This window comes from Caretta caretta, chromosome 2 (genome assembly GCF_965140235.1).
Source record: "Caretta caretta isolate rCarCar2 chromosome 2, rCarCar1.hap1, whole genome shotgun sequence".
Classification (NCBI taxonomy): domain Eukaryota; kingdom Metazoa; phylum Chordata; order Testudines; family Cheloniidae; genus Caretta; species Caretta caretta.
The window spans coordinates 149,508,272-149,527,127 of record NC_134207.1 but is presented as its reverse complement, the minus strand read 5'-3'; positions in this window follow the sequence as shown (position 1 = coordinate 149,527,127).

Genomic DNA, 18,856 nt, shown 5'->3' with positions numbered 1-18,856 from the left:
CTACAGACTAGGGACCGAATGGCTAGGCAGCAGTTCTGCGGAAAAGGACCTGGGGTGACAGTGGACGAGAAGCTGGATATGAGTCAGCAGTGTGCCCTTGTTGCCAAGAAGGCCAATGGCATTTTGGGATGTATAAGTAGGGGCATTGCCAGCAGATCGAGGGACGTGATCGTTCCCCTCTATTCGACATTGGTGAGGCCTCTTCTGGAGTACTGTGTCCAGTTTTGGGCCCCACACTACAAGAAGGATGTGGATAAATTGGAGAGAGTCCAGCGAAGGGCAACAAAAATGATTAGGGGTCTGGAACACATGACTTATGAGGAGAGGCTGAGGGAACTGGGATTGTTTAGTCTGCAGAAGAGAAGAATGAGGGGGGATTTGATAGCTGCTTTTAACTACCTGAAAGGTGGATCCAAAGAGGATGGTTCTAAACTATTCTCAGTGGTAGAAGAGGACAGAACAAGGAGTAATGTTCTCAAGTTGCAGTGGGGGAGGTTTAGGTTGGAGATTCGGAAAAACTTTTTCACTAGGAGGGTGGTGAAACACTGGAATGCGTTACCTAGGGAGGTGGTAGAATCTCCTTCCTTAGAAGTTTTTAAGGTCAGGCTTGACAAAGCCCTGGCTGGGATGATTTAATTGGGGATTGGTCCTGCTTTGAGCAGGGGTTGGACTAGATGAGCTCCTGAGGTCCCTTCCAACCCTGATATTCTATGATTCTATGATTCTATGACTGTGGCAGGACTTCCAGTTCTCCCTGCTAGTTTCCCAGGCTTCTTGCATTTGTGTATAGGCACTTAAGGTAACTTGCTGTTTGTCCTGCTTTCTTAGTATGAGGCAGGAGCCCTCCCCTTTTGCGTTCTCCTGCTCATGCTTCCTCCCGGTATCCCACATCCCCACTTAGCACTCCTCCTTCTTGGAACATCATCCCATGGTCGAAGGATCCAGAGCCTTCTCTCTGACACCACCTGTGTAGCCATTCGTTGACCTCCACTATTCGACGGTCTCTAACCAGGCCTTTTCCTTCCACGGGGAGGATGGATGAGAACACAACTTGTGCCTCAAACTGCTTTATCCTTCTTCCCAGAGCCACGTAGTCCACAGTGATCTGCTTAAGGTCATTCTTGGTGTTATCATTGGTGCCCACGTGGAGAAGCACGAAGGGGTAGCTATCAGAGGGCTTGATGAGTCTTTGTCAGTCTCTCTGTCACATCGTGAATCCTAGCTCCTGGCAAGCAGCAGACTTCTCGGTTTTCCCGGTCAGGGCGGCAGATAGATGATTCAGTCCCCCTGAGGAGCGAGTCCCCGACCACCACCACCCGCCTCCTCCTCTTGGGAGTGGTGGTCGTGGAACCCCCCTCCCTAGGACAGTGCATCTCATGCCTTCCAATCAGCGGAGTCATATAGTCCACTCTCCACATTGGTACCTGTGGAGAGAACATGAAAACGGTTGCTTACCTGTATCTGCGCTGCTGGTACATGGACACTCCCCTTCTTCTTCTGGAGGTCACGTCTGCCAAATTTCTTCACCGTCCTCCTGTCCCCGCTGTGCAGCCTTCTCTGAATCTTCAGAACATTGTGCCCATAGAAGCATATCCTGATGTCTGTCGAGGAAATCTTCAGTTTCACTTATGCAACGCAGGGTCGATACCTGTTGTTCCAGAACTTGAAACTTCCCTTCCAATATGGAGACCAGCTTGCACTTTGTACAGACAAAGTCTCTTCTGTCCTGTGGAAGAAAGACAAACATGGCACATACAGTACAGGTCACAACAGCTGAACGCTCCCCATCCATATTACCTTCCTTCTACGAGCTTCCTCAGGAGTTGTAGTAACTACTCAGAGAAGCCGGCAAGATGTAAGCCTCAGCGGGCTCTCCCTGGGCAGTTCTTGCCTTCCCAGCATTCCATGGGCTTCCAACTGTGTTTAGTGGCATTTTTAATGGCCCCTGTTTACTGTGTGCCCACCATCTCTGTATGAAAGGATGGATATGGATGGATGGATACAGTGGACGAGAAGCTGGATATGAGTCAACAGTGTGCCGTTGTTGCCAAGAAGGCCAATGGCATTTTGGGCTGTATAAGTAGGGGCATTGCCAGCAGATTAAGGGACATGATCGTTCCCCTCTATTCGACATTGGTGAGGCCTCATCTGGAGTACTGTGTCCAATTTTGGACCCCGCACTACAAGAAGGATGTGGAAAAATTGGAAAGAATGCAGCGGAGGGCAACAAAAATGATTAGGGGACTGGAACACATGACTTATGAGGAGAGGCTGAGGGAGCTGGGGATGTTTAGTCTGTGGAAGAGAAGAATGAGGGGGGATTTGATAGCTGCTTTCAACTACCTGAAAGGGGGTTCCAAAGAGGATGGATCTAGACTGTTCTCAGTGGTAGCAGATGACAGAACGAGGAGTAATGGTCTCAAATTGCAGTGTGGGAGGTTTAGGTTGGATATTAGGAAAAACTTTTTCACTAATAGGGTGGTGAAACACTAGAATGGGTTACCTAGGGAGGTGGTGGAATCTCCTTCCTTAGAAGTTTTTAAGGTCAGGCTTGACAAAGCCCTGGCTGGGATGATTTAGTTGAGGATTGGTCCTGCTTTGAGCAGGGAGTTGGACTAGATGACCTCCTGAGGTCATATTCTATGATTCTATCATTCTATGATCCCGCAATGCTCTATATTGTTCTCATCACTGTTATGAATATATCATGAGCATCCAATCTGAACAGACATCAGAGTTTTCTGAGCTACTGTGTGCAATGGAAAGAAACACCAAATTACTATTGGCATTCAAGGAGTAGCTGAACATGATGGACCACTGCTTTGGGGCTCGTGAAACAATGACTGAGTAGTGGGATTTCATTGTTATGCAGGTCTGGGATGATGAGCAGTGGCTGTAGAACTTTTGGATACAGAAAGCCACTGCCAAGGTTCCTCCCCCACTCTGAACTCTAGGGTACAGATGTGGGGACCTGCATGAAAACCTCCTAAGCTTACTTTCACCAGCTTAGGTTAAAACTTCCCCAAGGTACAAATTAATTTTATCCTTTGTCCCTGGATCTCCACTGCCACCACCAAACTCGAACTGGGTTTACTGGGAAACGTAGTTTGGACACATCTTACCCCCAAAATCCTCCCAATCCTTGCACCCCATTTCCTGGGGAAGGTTTGGTAAAAATCCTCACCAATTTGCATAGGTGACCACAGACCCAAACCCTTGGATCTGAGAACAATGAAAAAGCATTCAGTTTTCTTACAAGAAGACTTTTAATAGAAGTAAAGAAATCACCTCTGTAAAATCAGGATGGTAGATACCTTACAGAGTAATTAGATTCAAAACATAGAGAATCCCTCTAGGCAAAACCTTAAGTTACAAAAAAGACACACAGACAGGAATAGTTATTCTATTCAGCACAGTTCTTTTCTCAGCCATTTAAAGAAATCATAATCTAACACATACCTAGCTAGATTACTTACTAAAGTTCTAAGACTCCATTCCTAGTCTATCCCTGGCAAAATCAGCATACAGACAGACACAGACCCTTTGTTTCTCTCCCTCCTCCCAGCTTTTGAAAGTATCTTGTCTCCTCATTGGTCATTTTGGTCAGGTGCCAGTGAGGTTACCTTTAGCTTCTTAACCCTTTACAGGTGAGAGGATTTTTCCTTTGGCCAGGAGGGATTTTAAAGGGGTTTACCCTTCCCTTTATATTTATGACAGCCACCATCTTAGAACCGTGTGTGGAGCTTGCCCCAGCAGTGCGGAGCAAGAACACCAAAATGAGAGCTGCCCTCTCTGTGGTGAAGCTTGTGGCAATCACTATGTTGAAGCTGGTGAACGCAGACTGTTACTGGTGGGTTGCAAATCAGATAAGTTGACCTTTGGGCTGCGGTAACGCAAGTGTGCAGGACCATTAGTCACATCCTGCTAGAAAGGACTGTGACTCTTGGCAATGTGTGTGAAATATTGGGTGACTTTATGGTTTTATGGAATTAGGATTAGGGGCAATGGATGGCATGCATATTCCCGTGGTCATAGCAGCCTGCTGCGCATGCCATCATATTTTTAAGGCTTACAGTGAAAAGTTTCCTCTGGGGTGGAGTGTGGAGATAGATCACCTAGCTGCTGAATTTGTGGGGCACAGCAGGGAATGGGAGGCTATTAGAATCAGAGAGGTTTTCAGGCAACATTTTGACAATGAGCACCAGTAATGTGTTTTTCTATACAGCACTCTTCCATGATTTGTTAACTTGCCACCTTGCATGAAAATTATGATGATTCCTCACCAGGATTTGCAGTCAGCAAATGATCAGACTGATACTATGTATTACTACCAGCAGCAATCACCATGTGTCAGAGATGAATCACGATTGCTTATCTTTCAGAGAGTTTGTTTTTATTAAATACCAATTAACAACACACACAAAAGATTTGGTGAGAAGGGAGATAAGAGTGCAGGGCAGTGTAGGCTTTCATATCTGTGTGTAAGTCCAGCTATCATTTTGGAAGCTGTCCAAAGGGGTGGAGTGAATGGGGTAGTGAGACAGGCTGGAAAGTGGCAAGGAATGTATGGAAGGAGTTGGGGAGGACATGGAAAACAGTTCTGTATCATCTGTACATTTCTATCCCTTCACCCACATCTAGAATATAAAGAACAAAGGATTGCTGTACCTCATATAACCGAGCACTGTCAACTCAAAAAATATCACTTACCAGGGCTCACTTCACCTGCATTATGCACACCAGAGATGGACTGCTGGGACTGGCTAGACGCCCCTCTGGAATGGAAAACAGGTCCTGACTCACTGTGCCACCAGACAACCTTGACGTGTGCTCCAACTCAGCATCCTTGTGCATGACTTTGTCCTTGGGGTTGAGTCCACTGTCCACCACTTACAGCCCTGCTGAAGTATCTACAGGGCTCTTGGCGGTGGAGGTGCGGTTGCCACCAAGTTTGGTGTCCAGCTCCTCAGAGAAGTGGTACATCTTCGATGCAGCACCAGAGTGATGGTTTGCCTCCATTACCTTCTGAAATGCCTGCCTCAGCTCCTTTATCTTTGCATGGCACCATTGCATGTTCCATTTGTAGCCCTTATCCAATAAGCCAGAAGAAATCTGATTGTAGGTATCGAAGTTCCTATGGCTGGAGCGGAGCTGGGACTGCACAGCCCCCTCTCCCCACAGTACCAGTAGATTCAAACATTCAGGTGTGCTCCAAGCAGGAGAGTGTTTGCTACATGGAGCCATCATGGTCAAATGGGAAGATGCAATGTGACCTCTCCATGCTGAGCAAACAGGATGAGGAATTTCAAAAATTCCCAGGCCTTTAAAGCGGGAGGGGCAGATACCTGTGTACTTGAGTGCAGGGCAGAAGAGTTCAAACTGCTGACCAGAGCCGTCAGGATGGGCATTATGGGACACCTCCTGGAGGCCAATTATAGCTACATAACCAAGCACAGTGTCTGCACTGACACTTTGTCGATATAACTTTGCCACAAAAAGCTCTATGCCTCTCGTCGACTTGTTTTTATTTTGTCGGCAAAGCAGGAGAGTTTGTAGTGTGTGCACCTCCACTGTTTTGTCCATGAAAGCTGGTTTTTGTTAACAAAACTGTGTCATGTAGACAAGGCCTAATGATAGCATAACCTTCAGTTTGGGGGTGAATCTGCCCTATTTCTCAGCAGTTTGTCCTGAATCTGGTATTCTCAGCTGTGACCCACTGAGGCATGACGACACATACACAGACAATTTCTTTGGAGTCCTGTTAAGGATACTGTATACAGTGCCTTGGGCAAATGAGATTACTATTTGATAATTACTGGACACACAGTGAATTCTATTTTTTTTATTTTTGGGTATTCTTACCCTTGATTTTTAAAAAAAAATATCATACAACTGTCATGGATTTCATTACTGCTGTGAAAGTAATATCAAACAATACAATAAAGTAGTAAAATATGATTTTATGTGCAGTCCTATAGTGTTTTCTATACATAGTATAACAAAATCTGCACTGACTAATAATGATTTTAGTTATTATTTCTTCTTACTTCACCTTCTTTAGGGATTTTTTGAAGTACTTACCTGAAGCCTCCTATTTGCTTAATTTAAATACAGGGTTTGGTTAGATTTATATCTAGGAAGTGACCCATAATACTTCTTTGTAGCTTTAGACATTGATTAAATTAAGGTTGCAAAACAAATGTAGTCTCCCTCATATTGCAACACTAAAATAGTATTTTCAATATCATCCTCTATGTCTCGTATATCCATGCTATATATAATATTGGGATATTAGCATACTCTCACTCACTAGAAGGAGTACTGTGTGAACATTCACAAGAAATATAATTATACTGGTTTTTGATTGTTGGCTTAACTTGTATCAATAAAACTCTGTAGTGTAGGCAAGGCCTAACATATACCAAGCCAGTAACAAAAGTAAATTTCTGTCTCACCACACTGGCTAATAGGAAGTTAAAAATGCAGTTTCCTTGGGCATTTTAGCACTTGTTTCACCATCCACACACTAGACTTTATGATGAGTAGTTAATGAAAACCAATTTAATCAAACAAAGGGTTCTACTGATCTCAGCCACATAACCAAGTCAATATATAACTTAGATCTTACCCAATAATCATGCTGCTGCTAATCTTTTAGTAATTAAAATCTAAAAGTTTATTATTAAAGAAAAGAAGAAGAGAATTAAATGATTAATAGATAGTATACCTACAATAATGGGAATGGTCTTATATCAGGTTTGTAGCAGTAATGGAATAAACTGCTGGCTTGTAAAGTCTCTGGTAACTTCCAAAAGATTGGAAGGTCCCCTGTCCATAGTCAATATGCATCTTTTAGTTGTAAATCCACAGTCCAGAGAATCAGAACAGGAAAGAGGTAACAAGGAGATGATTCAAGGGTCTTTTATAACATGTGCCATTTGCCTGGAATTTTACTGTCCCAAAACCAAAGCTCACAGCACAATTTGCAGAGAATTACTGGCACAAGATGGATTCCAGGGTCCCATGAGCAAGACACTTGCCCTTACATGGCTTGCTGACTCACAGGGGCAGCCATTACCCATATTCTGGCTGGGGCATCCATAAGAAGGCTCACTGCGCAAGAGAAGCTTCTTCTATCGCCCATTGTTAGAGTGAAGTCTCCTTTAGTGGGCCATCAAACTTTAATAGTCCATTCACAATGTGCTGGTCAGACTAGATGTAAATTACCTTGTGGGTGTTACTCCAGAAACAACACATTTATGATATAGATACATAGCCAATATTCATAATTTCAGATACAGTAATGATACATGGATTTAAACAGGATAATCATAGTTAGAAAATCATAACTTTTCCAATGACACCTTACATGATATATTTTGTACAAGTTTTGTTGCAATTGTCTAACAGTGGCAATATTATTGATATAAATGGATATATTTCAATCATACAGCATCACAGTATGAATAAAAAAGTATGTGATTGGGAGAAAACATGTTTGGGTAAATTACAGACTATGCATAAACCTAAGTATCTCCATCCTCATTTGCTAATTTAAAAGAATTCTTATTTTCTATATGAAAACCATTATTTCCACTCCCAGAGAGTCTGCCCAGCATAACAGACACCATTAAAAAGGCCAACAGGGTTGTCTCTTTGACTGCATGAGATCTTTTTTTTCCTTCCGAGTTTCCTTAAATCAGGAAACTCTTAAGAAGTAGATATTAAAATAGTGTCCATAAAGCCATGCTTGCCATCTAGAACATGAACTTAGGTACTTCATCAGGGATAATAACATTCCCAGGTCATCTGAGAATGTGCGCCTATATTTTCACATGAATCTTTGCTCTTGCATACTGCATGTGAGGATCTCAAAATATCTAAAAACATTTCATAATACCTCTGTGAGCTGGATATAGTTATATACATTTTACATAAGTGTAAAGATTCCCTCAAGACTTACGGTAAGAGGGTGCAGAGCTATGAGTAGACCCTAGGTATCTTGACACCTAGACTCCTGCTCTAGCTATCAGCCAGCAGTCCTTCCTCTCTTTGGAATTGGGAAGCAGCCCAGATAGCTTCTCTAAAAAGAATTGTATAGTGTTGTTATTTTTGAACCGTGTTTCCAGTCTTCCTAGGAGAAACTGCAGTTTGGTGTTAGGTTTTATAAAAGCCTACAGCCACAGTACTCTCTAAAATAAAATAATTATGTTATCCACAGAAAGCAAGAGTCAAGGGATAATACATTGCTATTGCTGCACCTCTTCTGTTTTGGAAAAGCTACTGTAAAAGATATTACCAATTTTACAGCAAAGTTTGTTAAAACTGAATTTCAGAAAATAGGTTTGTGATTTCCCCCTTTCAGATACACAGGAGTTTTCCCTAGAGGGGAAACCAGATTGAAACGATTTTGGAATTTTCCTCTAGGGAGGACTGTTAGCTCCGTTCTTAGGAGAAGTTAGTTTTATACTATTGATTCTTTTACTGCATATCTCTGAAGTGTTCTAACACTCTTTTTTTATTTATTGGTTGTCTACATCAGTGAATACAATTATCATAATGAGTTTGATAAATATTAATCATGAAATTACAATGATTTTTAACCTCAGTCTTACAAGCACAGCGTGAAAGACTTTTCTCAGGATGGAACAACTCACTACAGTCACTTGGAAATTCACTAGCCCCTTTAAGGGAGATCACTTGTTTGTAGGGCTAGCCTTAAAGACCAACAAACTAAGTAGTCACCTGAGGAGCCAAATTTTGGAGGTAATGAAGGGATCACAGAATCTGCTGTGTACTGAACACTTACTGTCAGTGTTTCTCTCTGTTTGAATTGATCACCTCTGGGCAACAAAGGGGAGTTGAGGTTTTCCATTTTCAAGCCTTCATTAAAACAATGTGAGCTCTACATAGGCTAGGAAATGAAAAGCCTGATCTAGCCTTGAAGTAGGGTGAATATGTCCAGAGACAATTGAGTGAAACACACACAAACAGGTAGTCAGTAGCAGACAGGCCAGGTGATGGTTGGGGTGAGAAGAATATGGGATAAATAAGAAAGGAAGAGGAATTAAGAATCTAACCTAGCAGGCAGGCCCCATTTGTGTGACACTAATACTCATACAAAGCTGAAATCACACTTAAGTTTTACATTGAGAATACAGTGGGATACTCAGGTATGCTGCTCTTTCCTCTTCACAACACATTCAGTAGCTGCCCAGTACTTCCAATCTCTGGCATAAAGGAGAGGCACTAACCTACCACATATATAACTCAACTAAAGTCCTGTAGTGACATACTGACCTGAGGAGTCTTGATCTGAAGGACTGATGTCAAAAATAGATGGGCTGCATAGTTGATTTATGTCTGCTAAAGCAGACTGCCAGCTACTCTGAAGCAGTCTCAATTACCTCAATGTAAACCTGTTATTCTTCTCCTACAAGTGGTAGTCATGTTTGAGTGGTCCAATTTGTGAAGCTTTGGCCTGCCTTGTCCACTTAAAAGATCATTAATCACCAGCTCAGTTTATAAATCAAGGAGGCCAACTTGCTGAGAGCAATTGAGAGGTTGAAGCTCCGCAAAAGTACTTAACCAATTCCCAGACCCAAGCTGAGCATTTCTTTCTCCTTACCTCTAGTAGTCAGACAATTTATCATCCTTCTCCCATTGAGGCAGAATGAATCTGACAGAAGAATGCGTGATAGCTAAACAATATGATTAAGCTGAAAGTTGAGGGCAGAAAGCTCTCCCTAATTTTTAAGTTTCTTAGTCTTTTATGTAAAGAAAGCCTATTTGTTTTAAGATTTAGTAGTTCAAACTATTTCAGACAAAACCAAAAGACAAATGAGCTTATCTCAGAGTTACACAAACACAACATATTGTAGACATTCTTTAGCTATAACTATCTATGAAGAAGAATAAAAGCACCAGGCAAGGAGTGGGATGATGGTGATTCTGCGTTATTGTGCTTGGATGCTACAGTCATACAGGATCACTTTTCTTTTACAATGGTGTCTAGTGCAATTGTTTGCTCCTGCTAAATAAACATTAGCCTGCATTATGCATATGTGAGGACTAATGAAGCTACAACAAAAAATCGATCCTCTTCACAACACTGCAGAATAAGGGAAATTGCACAAGAGTTTTCTTTTCCTTTTCCATGATAAGTTACTTTATGTTTTTCAAGCACAGCCTTTTTTGAGAGAAAGAAAGCAAGAAAAAGAGAGAACACATAAATTGTTCATTGTACAGAAGAAAGCATGAGTGACAACTGTAAGTGGAATAGACAGTTTCCATTACCCCCTCACACTTGCTGAAGAATAATATGCAAAGGCTGGGTAAATTGTGTTTTAAGAAGTGTAATGACGTGTAATAATTTCCTGTCAGCATGTCAGTTACAAGCAGAGTGAGTTTGATAATTTTGGGAGGGGAGATGGAAAGAACTGAGGAAGGGAGCAGAGAGGATACAGAGAAGAAATGGGAAGGTCTTTTAGGATCTCTGGCATCAGAAACTAATGAAAGCATAATTGTATAAAAACAGGTGGAGTGCTAGATAAAAGCAAGAGCTGTACAGCAGACTGCCCAGATACTAATTCCCATTTGCTTTCCCATTAATCTTACATAAAGATTCCAGGTCACAGGTCTAGCTACAGGGAGTATTAAACAATTTAGTAGGATGGGAAATAGCTCAGAAATCAGAAAATGGACGATCAGGAAACATTTCTTTTTCTTCTCTTATGAAAGGCATCTGTATAATAATGTAGACATTTTTTTTTTACTCACATGTCTCCCTGAGCTAGAAAAAAGCCAAATAAATCTGGGGGGAAAAAAGAGTTAGAATGTATTTGACTATCTACTTTTGTTTTTGAGAATGCACAGTGTGCTGGAGATCAGTAACTGCCACAGCTAATAGATCAGCCTAAGATGAATGAGCCAGTTATTTTCACATGCTGTTACACTCCTTCTCATCTTTAGCTTAAAGGAAATATATTCTTGATTTTATTATTTATTAATTTTGTTATTTTATGTTGCTGGAAAAACTGTCATTACAATAATATTTGTTTTAAACTTGCCAAGGTTTGAACAAAATTCTATTCTCCACTATATCTGTCGATAACTCCATTGACATCATTGAAATTACTACTGATTTACACAGATGTAAGTGTGAGGAGCATTTGGGCCCAGGATTTTAGAGAAATGAAGTACCTGTGAAATCATCCTGTCCATCTGCCTGCCTGTAGTGAGGCTTAATTTGGAAATCCTGGGAGATGCGCACGCCCACTTCTAAAGGCCCCGCCCCCAGCCTAGAGGGAGGGACCACTAGACCTGGGTTCCAAATGAAGGCGGGGGACAACTAATGAAAAACAGGGTCAGGAGTGGTGGTTAGAGGTTCAAAACAAGGGTGGGGACACCGAGCAGAGGACCCCGGACAACGCGCACTGCTCCTCAAAGGTGTCTAGGGAGCCAGCTGACGTTGCCCAGTGTAACTCTGCCCGGAGGCGTGAGACAAGGGAAGACCGGAAATAGGCCCCACAGTCACAGAGCGCCCCCTCATACAGCTTCCTCCTCCTGGTGTTATAAATGGCGACCTTGGCTAGGGACAGGAGAAGGTTGACGAGGAGGTCTCACGACTTTGTGGGGCCATGGACAGGGTGTGCGAAAATAAACAAGTGTGGGGAAAAGTGCAGCCAGAACCTCAGCAAGAGGTTCTGGAGGAGCCAGAATAGGGGCTACAATGTAGACGTGTGCCAGGTTCTCTCTCATGCCGCAGAAGGGGCAGACCTCGGGAATTGGGGTGAACTGTGCCAGGTACACGCCTATGCTCATGGCTCCGTGAAGAAGCCACCAACTGATATCCCTGGTGGGCCGTAGGACCAAGGTGCAATAGATACTGGCCCACTGGGGCTCCTCACCCTCCACTGGTGGTAAGTAGTCCCGTCATTTGGTGTGGGGTGGGACACAAGGGTGAGGAAGTGCAATGAGCGTGTACAGTTGGTCTTTGGGCACAGTCCAGATGTGAACCGGCTGCAGAGCACACAGCTGGCTCGAAGTATGGGAGTGGGAAAGCCAGGGGAGGCCTCGCAGAACAGGGGTCCAATAAAAAGGTCCCTAGGGCCTGGGGTGAGGGGTGGGCAGGGAGCACCCTCTCGCAGGGCCCACCGCAGGAAGATGAGAGAAATGGGTAATAAGGCCGTCCCCACCTCCTGGAGGATGTATAGGGGAGTCGGAAGGGTGGAGAGGCCCATGCGCCGACCAAGCGCCTGGGGACCACCCAGTATATCCCCTATTATTGTCCAGGAGGTCTCCAACCCTGGTGGTTTCTGCCAGGACCAACCTCCGGTGCACTAAGGGAGACTCTGCCACCTGCACACGTAGATTGGGGTTGTGTAGCAGGGGCTCTGTGAGGAGCATAAAGGGGTCTCTGCAGGGCCTAGAGGCAGAAGACATGGACCCTGTCTGCCAAGGCAGACAAGGCCCTGTCCTCCCTCCTCCAGGGGAACACTCAGGACCCCTGCAGAGACCCAGTGCAGTCCTGACTAGAAAAACTCCAGGGCTGTCCTCTGGAGCCTGGCCAGGATCCCCAGGGCTGGGGTCAGGGTGTTGAGCAAGTACCAGAGCATGAACAGGACTAGCTGGTTCACCACCAGCACCCTCCCTCCCAGGGAGAGAAACTGGAGCAGTCCTGTCCATCTCCGCAGCCACTCACCCACTCTGGCTTCCAAATGCTGCCAGTTCTCCAGCAGAGAAGGATGTGTGGTGGAAAGGTAAATGCCGAGATAGAGCAGTGGACCCGCACTCCATCAAATGGCTTGAAGCGCAGGTGGGAAGGAGGTCACCTGCCACTCATCCCAGACTACCAGGCCAGAGCTCTTGACCCAGTTGACCTGGGCAGAGGAGGCCACTGAGTAGATGGCCTGTTAGGCCGCCACCAGCACCAGGTCGCCCGGGTCCTGGACCACGAGAAGCACGTCATCAGTGTACAGGATCAGCCGCAGCTCTGGCTCTCGAAGCACCAACCCCGTCAACCTCTGCCAAAGGAGACAGAGGGAGGTCTCAATCACCAGAGCATACAGCTGGCCCAAGTGGGGACACCACTGCCGTACTCCCCGCCTGAAGCTGATCAGCTTGGTCAGGGTCCAGTTGAGCCTGACCAGACACTCTGTGCCAGCATACAATACCTGGAGAAAGCCCATGAACTGGGGCCCAAAGCTGAACGCCCACAGAGTGCCCAGGAGATACCTGTGGTCCATCCTGTTGGACGCCTTCTCCTGGTTCAGGGACAGAAGGGCAAACAACAGACCATCCCTACGCCCAAGCTCCAAGAGGTCCTGGACCAAGTACAGGTTATTGAAGATGGTCCGGCCTGGGATGGTGTAGCTCTGGTCGGATGGACCACGTCCACCAGCATGGACCGCAGCCGCAGAGCGATGGCCTGTGCTACGACCTTGTAGCTGAGGAGCAAGACGGGATGCCAGTTCCAAAGGTCTCAGAGGTCCCCCTTCTTCGGCAGCAAGGCGAGCACAGTTTGCCTGCAAGACAGAGGGAGGACTTTGCTGTTCAAGGACTCAGCCCAGACGGTGAAAAGGTCTGGGCCGAGGACATCCCAATACACGCGGTAGAACTCCACAGTCAGTCCGTCCATGCCCAGGGATTTGTTGGTGGGCATGAGACGGAGGGCTTCCAAGAGCTCAGCCAGAGCGAGAGGCAGCTCCAGCTGGTCTCGGTTCCCTGCGATGACCATCAGAAGTTTGGTCCAGAGCACCCTGCAGGCTTCGGCGTTGGTCAGATCCGGAGAGAAAAGGCTGGCATAGAAGGTCTTGGCCCTTCCATGCATCTCCTCCGGATCCATAAGGGGGGCGCCATCCTCCACCAGGAGGCAGGTGACATGCTTTTTGCTCCCCCTTTTTTTTCCAGGGCATAGAAGAAGCGGGAGCCACGATCCATCTCCCGAAGGAGATGGATGTGGGATTGAACAAAGGCACCCCAGACCTGATGATCCTCCAGGGCCCGGAGCTCCTCCCGCTTCTCCCAGCATGCTGTGCAGAGGGGTGAATTCTTGGGGCCGGAGGCCAGACACCTCTCCAGCTCTAAGACCTCCCACTCCAACTGCCCTATCACCGCATCCCTCCGCCAGCTGGTGCCCTGGGTGTAGTCTCGGCAGAAGAGCCAGGCGCGGACCTTCCCCACATCCTACCACTGCCGTGCCAAGGGAAAGGCATGCCGTTGCCCCCGCCAGGCCAGCCAGAACTCCTGGAAGGATGCCACAAAGCCCACATCCTCCAGTAAACTGTTATTAAAATGCCAATAGGCTGGCTCCGGCCTCTCTGAGCTGAGAGAGGCTGTCACAGTCACCAAGTGGTGATCCAAGAACAGGACTGGACGAACGCTGGAGGTGTGGGCCTATGCCAGATGGAAGTGTGATAAATAAATTCAGTCAAACCGGGAGTGGCATGACCGATTGTCCTTCACATGGACATAGGTAAAGGTGCTATCTTCGTCCGTGGGGTAGTCGCGCTAGACGTTCACCAGGGAGTGAAGTTCCATGATCTCCCTGAGGATGCCCATTGCGGCCTGGCAGCTCTCGACCCCTGAGTGGTCCTCAAGGGTGGTGTTGAAGTCCCCAGGACCAGGCATTTGTGAGGTTCCAGAGTGCCAAGGAAGGCTGACACCTGCTGATAAAAATGCACTCATTCCGGGCCTGTGTTCAAGGCATAGACGTTAACTAGATTCAACATCAGCCCCTCCACATAGGCCCAGACATGCAGCAGATGACCTGGCATGACCTCGGCGACCCCCAGCATCTCAGGCTGTAGCTCAGGGGAGAACAGGGTGGCCACCTCAGCTGAATGGGTGCTGAGGCAGCTGAAATAAACCTCGTCCTCCTACTCCAGTTGCCAGCTAGCCTCGACGGCTGGAGCCATGTGGGTCTCCTGCAGGAAGATCACAGAGAACCCCCTCTCCTGAAGGAAAGAGAGCACCTGGCTCCTATGGAGACCCACCCAACAGCCCTGGTGTTTAAGCTGGCAAAGGTGGCTACTTTCATATGGAGGGCTGGGGTGGATCCTTATGGGCAGGGGAGTCGACAGCCCCCAGTGTGCTCTGCAACAACCCAGTTTCGACCCTGAAGGTCAGCAGGGACAGAAGGGCTGGGGCGGGAGAGGGGACAGGAGCGGGGTTCTGAGCAGGGGCTGGGGTGGGAATGGGGGCAGAATCGGGTCCAAGGTCAAGAGGATGGCAGTGGGAGGGGGGGTCCTCACCGATGCCGGGCACAGGCATCATGATGAGTGCATCACCTGCAGCCACAGCATCAGGCATGGTGGAATCTTCAGGGGTGACCCCTCAAGAGGGAAGGGCAACCGCTCCACCTGGGAGGTGGAGGGTGTGCCCACAGTCTCAGGGCTTGGCAGCCTCAACTGTAGTGCCATCTGTGGCCAGGCAGACAGGTAGGGCCAGGGGCGCCCCAAGGTGGCAGCCTGGGGTAGGGGGGATGGAGGAGGAGGGGTGGCGGCTTAGTCCTGCTGCCCAGATTGAGGCCCGCTGGTGGGGGTCAGACTCCCCCTTGGTGACCAGGGTCACACCCAGGGCCTCAATCTCCTTGAAGATGGAGGTAAAATCAATCCCCAGGCCTCCCCGCTCGTAACAGGGGCAACAATTGCCTCGGTAGCAGCGGCGGCGGAGGGCACAGTGGGAAAAGGGGCCAGGGGAACTCCAGAAGAGGCCTCCTCATTGGGGGAGTCGGCGAGGGGAGCACTATCGCCTCCATCCACTGCCATGGCATCTACGGCCAGCGCAACCTGCTGGGCTCCTTCAGGGGGCATGGTGGGAGATGTAGCAGCAGCAGCCCCCCACAGCATCTTTTTGGGGCCTCCTCTGCCTCCTCGTTGGAGGGGAGGGATCAAGATCATGACTTGCGGGCACTGCGCTTCCTCTGGATGAGCACCCAGCCCTCCAAGATGGAGGTGGAGGGCTGGTTGGCAGGGGCAGGGTCAGGGGACAAGGGTGATGTTTCATGGCCACGGGGTGGCAAGGGCGGGAGAGCAGGGGAAGGGAAACCTCCTCCTACGGTCGGCCCTCTCCCATGCCCAGCAATAATCTTGCCACCCTCTCCTCCGTGGGCCCTGCCAAACTGCAGCTGACTGAGATAGGGCCCACTCGCTCATCTGGGCGCAGAGGCCTGAGCGGGGGCAATGGCAAAAGGAGGAGGGGCAGTAGTGGTAGCCGGGCCACCAGAGTCACCGGTATTGGTATGGCGTATAGGTATTGGTATAGGTACGCCTACCAGGTCCCGGGGGTCCCGAGCATCCCTCCAGGGTGAGCCAGGAGGCAGTCCCTCCAGACATACCCCATCACCCGGCAAAGGAAGCACTGGGCCTCCCCCGTTGAATAGTGGACCTGGTAATGAGCTTCCTGGTAGGGCACCCCGTCACGCGCCACCGGCAGAAGTTGGATTTTCACCTGCCAGCGGAATGATAGAATGTGACGCAGGGCAGGGTCCTTACAGCCTAGTGGGAGGGGGTTTATGACTGAGATCGGCTTCCCCAGGGAGGAGAGTGCAGGCAACAGGGCAGCATTGGAGAGGAAGGGCAGGATGGAAGTCAATACCACCTGTACGCCCAGGTCCTGTAGGGGTTCTAGGGGGACAAACACGCCCCACACTGCCAGGCCCTCCTCCACTGTCTCCTGAGCAGTGGCCTCTGACACCAGGAAGAACACGATCTTCCCCATACATTTTAGAGGCTGCCACGACAGCCGTGGGCCCCACCACCAGCACTGACGCCCGCATGTATATTTCGACATGGGGCGAGGTGGGCACTAGGAGGCAGTGGATGCTGTGCCTCCTGGTCAGCGAGGGGAAGGGACCCCAGCTGCCAGAGATGGTACTGGAGGCGGCAGTTGGGGCGGATGGCGCAGTGGCAAGTGGAGTGGCGGCGGCCACCTGGGCATACGCTCTGGGGCTGATGGAAGGAATGGAAGGGGAAGGAGGGGCCATGGCAGGTGTTGGGCCGCGGCGGGGAGGGTGGTCTTCGCCGCGGGAGGTTTTGCTTTCCAGGCGGGGCCTTTGCCCTTCTTGTTACCCTGGCCCTTTTTGCCGGTGGACGGGGGGGGTGGGGGGGGGCATGGCAGCAGCAGAGTCTGGACCAGTAACAGTCGAGAGGTCAGCCACAGGGGTGGGCAGGGGCAGTAGCAAAGGGGGGACCACTGGATCAGTAGGGGCTGGGGTAGGGGTGGGGGCATGGGCTGGGGCAGGGTTCTCCCCCATGTTAGCAAGGGACAGGAGGAGGCACTGATATGGTGGTGGGGCGAGGGGCAGCCGCTCCTCTCCTCTAAGCAATACGCAGGGGAGGAGGGTCCAGTTGGAAGGGCAGGGGGATGGGGGAAAGGGAATGGGGCTAACCATTCCTCTCTGCTCTGCTGTATGCAGGGAAGGAGGGTACCAGCATGGTGGGGCTGAGAGGAACTGCAGGGGGTTCTAGGAGGAAGGGAAGAAGCAACTCCTCCTCGCTAGACTGCGGGAGGGGAGGATCATGCCAGTGGTAGGGGGAAACAGAGGCAAAAAGGAGGACACAATCACAAGTGCAGGGCGGGGTACCGGCTCCTCCGGCTGCACTCGGACAGAGAAGGGCTACCATGGCATCAGGAGGGTCCAGTGATCAGGGTTATAATGTAAAGGGGTGGGGTGGGACACAAGCACTCAGGGAAAGGACATGGGTGCACGGTGCAGTGGGTTGGGCGGGTGGGGGGCCAACAGGAGGCAAGGGATTGGGAACAGGTGAAGAAATGTCTGCGGGCAGGGCAGGTAAAGCAGGGGAAAACAAACGGCTGGAAAGGGTGGGGCGGGCAAAGCAACAAACTCAGGAACCTATGGCAGGGCCAGGGCAGGGCAGGCAAACAAACAGAGTGGAAAAAAAAACAAACTTCCAAGGGGCCACGGTACCAGGGGGTGGGGGGAAAACAAACTTAGCTGCAGGGGGCAGGTGAGGTGAGTGGGGCAGGCCACAAAGGGTAAAGGGGCAAGCTGCTACGAGGATGGGTGAGTAGTGGAGAGGCCCCCTGCCCAATGCAACTCAGATGGTGGTGGGAGGAGGAGCAAATGGCCCCATCGAGGGGCAAGCAGCAGGTGCCAGTGGTTGGCTGGATTGGTAGAGGGGGCAGCAGTGGGAGTGGTGGCAGAAATTGGCGGGGGGGGCAGCTGGGCTAGGGAGAGGGCTCAACGCCTCTACCCGGCCCCTCTCCCCCGCCACAGCAGCAAAGACTACCACCACCCCAGGAGCACAGATGTTAGAGTCACTCAGTTCAGTACCAGCTGCAAACCCCCTCCACAGTGTCTTGCAGCAGTCTTCCTCCTCCTCTACGAGGCAGCAGGCTCAGGAGCAACAGTCAGCAGCAGGAAGCAGCCAGCCAGGTGAGGACCCAGACAAGGAAGATGGAAGTGGTGGTGTTGATAATGGGGTCCTCACTTCTCCCTTCGGAGGGGTGGAGGTGGGGCTGGGGGAGGCAGGCTGGCAAGCCCCCCCCGCTCCCACACCAGGAGCTCCAGCCAGTAACAGTCCTTCAGGGAGGGAGGGAGGGAGCTCCAGCCAGCAGAGCAGACTGACCAGTCTCTGAAGTGATGTGAGTGGCCGCCTGAGAACCCAGAGTGGGAAGGCCCCTGCACTGAGCCCTGGTAGGTGGAACCAGGGCCTAGTGCCCCTCCGCAAGGAAGTGGTTAGGAGGGGCAGAAAGTATAAAAGGTGGCCCAGAAAGTTCAGTGGGGAGGCAACCACCAGAGAGACCAGATGCCTCCTGAGTTGGGAACAGTGGAGGGGGCCGAGGGAGCAGAGGACTAGCCAAGGCCACCGAGGCCACTAGCTGATTCAGA